At 36.8% G+C, this 3339-nt stretch overlaps 1 protein-coding gene across 12 annotated transcripts in view; it reads right to left on the bottom strand.

Annotated features, from left to right (window-relative positions):
- The window catches only part of LOC118748707 (uncharacterized protein CG43867), a 348463-nt gene that overhangs the window by 180876 nt on the left and 164248 nt on the right, over positions 1-3339 (bottom strand). The window lies entirely within an intron of this gene.

Here is a 3339-nt window from a genome sequence, read left to right as displayed (position 1 = left end):
CCGAATGTGTTGGTGATTTTCCCTCCGTTTCAAATTTTTCTTTTTTTTCCTATGCTAAGTACACCATAAGCAAGTATTTTTTATTCATATGTATCATATGAGCGTAAAAAAGTGGAGAGTCACAATAAGCTCTTGGGCATGAAGAGTACAGTGTAGCAGTTTATAAATTCATAAATTCTAAACAGCCCATATTTCGTAAGTTAGACCACTAATTGTAAGAAAACTCGCCATTAGTGCTCATGCTGATCCTAAAAATATATACTAAATATCTATAGAAAAGTTTGCATAAGCTTTTTGAGAATTTCAGACCACATCAAAGTGCGTAGAATACTCAAAAACCAGGGCGACTAATCTCATCCAAAAGCTTTCATTTATTATAGTCTTGGTTCTCAGGTCGCACAATGTTAGTGATAATTTTAGTCGCTCAAAGCGCAGTTGAGAAGTCAGCCGTCGCAGCAATAGATAGTCTAAGGAAGGCTGCTGTAGCGAAGAGCGCGACAGTTGGATGGCTATATTTAAGCCAGTTTAGAAGCTATAAGTTAGTTTAGGTTAGGCTATGGTGGCTGTCCGCTTACAGATACCAGATGGATACGATACTTTTTATTTGGAATCAGGGGCCCAGGATTAATCAAAATTTTGAAGAAGTCGACTACAAGGTAACCGCCCGAAGGAGTTTCGATTATGTCATGCGCTATTGAGTCTCCTGATAAAGAATCCAGCCTCGATATCGTCCTTTTGTGCCTTTGAGTGAATAATTACCTCGGGAATCTAAACCTATTATTTACTGTGCGTAACCTTTAATTATAGACCGTTAGGCCCAAATCGAACGTTGAGACTAAGGTACAAAAATGCACGATAAACTTTCTGAAAATGCTGGAAAAAAGGTCCTCAAGTCGTTTATCGACAGCGATTGTGCGAAAGATAGGGAGACCCTCCTTGCTGGGAATAAAGTCCTCAACCGGTCGATAACAAATTACGCCACCTCGCACCGTGAGTAACAGCGGCTTGCAGCGGACTAATGTTCGAACTTATCAGAATAGCGCCGTCCGGAGCTCCACTGCTAAAGACACGCATTAATGACCGCACGATGAGGCATAATGATACCGGTAAACGAGCACAACGTCTCCGTGGCAACACTTCTAGTTGAGCTCTGACTGTGACACCATTCGCAGCCGAGTTTAGCCGGCTATCTCTATCTATCTCTTGCACCAAGTGACGAGACTCTTAGGCCTCCTTTTAGCGAACGTGTTCTCCCAAATGGGCAAAGCCTGAGCTCTGAAGCCTTTTCTGGCAGGTTTAAATCACTTAAATCGTGAAGGGGTCACATCCGCGGTTTCCACTCACTGGGTTAAGCAAAGTGCTAGGAAGTCGTCCCTCTTCTAAGTGAAACAAGACCAACGCCGACTCGGCTTTGATCCCGATGATGTAGACTAGACTACACGGATAACTCATAAAATCTAGCTACGATGCGGAAACAGCCAACAAACTGTAGGACCTTATGCATTCAACCCATCTAACACCAGCTTGCAATAAAAAAGTCAGCGCCAAAACCTGGATCAGGGTTTATATACATAAGACTAAAGATGATTTCTAAAATCGAGGGAAAGGAACCATGTCTTCAGTGGGCTTTCAGATAAACTGCTTGACGAATCACATGAATCGGAAAAAAATAATTGAAATAATCCGAACAAAAGTATGGGGGTTTGAAACGCTTAATACAAGAACATTTTAATTAAGGGTTGCCACCTATTTAAAAGGAACTATAAATATTAAATAATTAAAATTTTAATACGATTACCAATCCGAAATATCTAAGAACACGTTAATAAGGCCAAATGTTTAAAGAGAGTAGACACATTACTGAAAATCTGAAATAATTGCAATAATACTAGTTATGGTTCGCGCAGAAAATAAAAAGTGGTTTATGAAACAAAAAGCCAACAGTATTAAAAAAAGATTACTGGAAAAAAATTGTTCATAAAAAATTTCATAAACATTTTTTTATAAATCTTTTTTTTTGTATAAAAAATATAAATATAACAAATTTTATATGTATTTTCTCATTTTTTTACATACTTGTGTGCATACATTTTTACGGGGTTTATCTGTAGGTTAGTAAGATACTCTTATGATCAACCCATAATAAATTTAGTGCGAAAAATTTAATTTCATATTTAAATTTTTTATCAAAAATTAAAAAAAAAATCCTTGGCCTTGTTGGTTATAGTTCAAAATTTCTTTTTAGTTTTAAATCTTCTTTTTCAGTTTGAAGTTCTCAAGAAAAAATAAACGTATAGATACTTGTTTCCTCAAAAAACTTTGCAGCAACGGAAAAGTATTTTTTCGTGACAGAGAGAATAAAAAACATTTGTTGAGATTTTTCTTGAGAGCTGGATACTAAACAAAGTTTACTTCAAAATTTTCAATATTGTTTGTAACTATTTTTCGTATGACGCTCCACTGTTCCTACATACTATGTAATTCTCGGCGGTGTAAAAGTATTTGCTATGCTATGAAAACTTTACCACCACCTCAACTGCAATTTTACTCTCAGACAAGTCACTTCTTCCGCTCTGCTTGCTTTTCGTGTCAATTGCAGTGCCTACCATGATTTGCATACATCCTTATGTCCATGCAAACATACAAAAATAAATTTGTGCGAGCGTACATTTTTTTAAATTAATCACCACTCAGCATACAAGTTTCCACCATTTCTACGCTATGCGCTGCTACTCAATTCCTTTTTCACCACTTATTTTCAAACGCATTCTCATATTTTTTCTTCTTTCTTTCTTTCCTACAACTTTCGTTCGCTTCTCTATCACTGATTGCTATCAAGTCTTATCGCTTGGCATGTCCTTTTTTATGTTACTCCTTGCGCTTGATTTGGGATGAAGATGAGGCATTCAACCCTTGAAATGTATTTGCCACTGACATTTCTATAGAATTTCTTTCAAAGTTTGGTGAACTCCCAACGATGTGTCGTGTGCCGTGTGGATTGAAGTTCTCATGAATTTTTTATTTAACAAAAGCTGAGAGCAACCCTTAGTCGTTGGAGAGCTACATACATACAATTCAAGCAGCAAAAAGGGACATTTTCTCACATGGAAGGATGTGTGATGGAAAAGGGTATTGCCAGCGTGAAGTTAAAGTCGATTAAAATAGTTAGCTGAGTTGAAAGCGGATTGGGCTAGTAAGCTAATAACTTTGGAAAATCTTAAAAATTTACGTGTGTCAAGTTAGCACTACACTTTTCGAATTTGGAAAAGTTAACTACGGCATTAATTGTAGGGTTTTTGTTGTAAATTTGTTGTGGAAAGAAAAAATTTGTAGCTCTCG

The sequence above is a fragment of the Rhagoletis pomonella genome, unplaced genomic scaffold, assembly GCF_013731165.1.
Source record: "Rhagoletis pomonella isolate Grant_MI unplaced genomic scaffold, Rhpom_1.0 Rhpom_scaffold_00013, whole genome shotgun sequence".
NCBI classification, from domain to species: domain Eukaryota; kingdom Metazoa; phylum Arthropoda; class Insecta; order Diptera; family Tephritidae; genus Rhagoletis; species Rhagoletis pomonella.
This window is presented reverse-complemented; position numbering and strand designations above follow the sequence as displayed.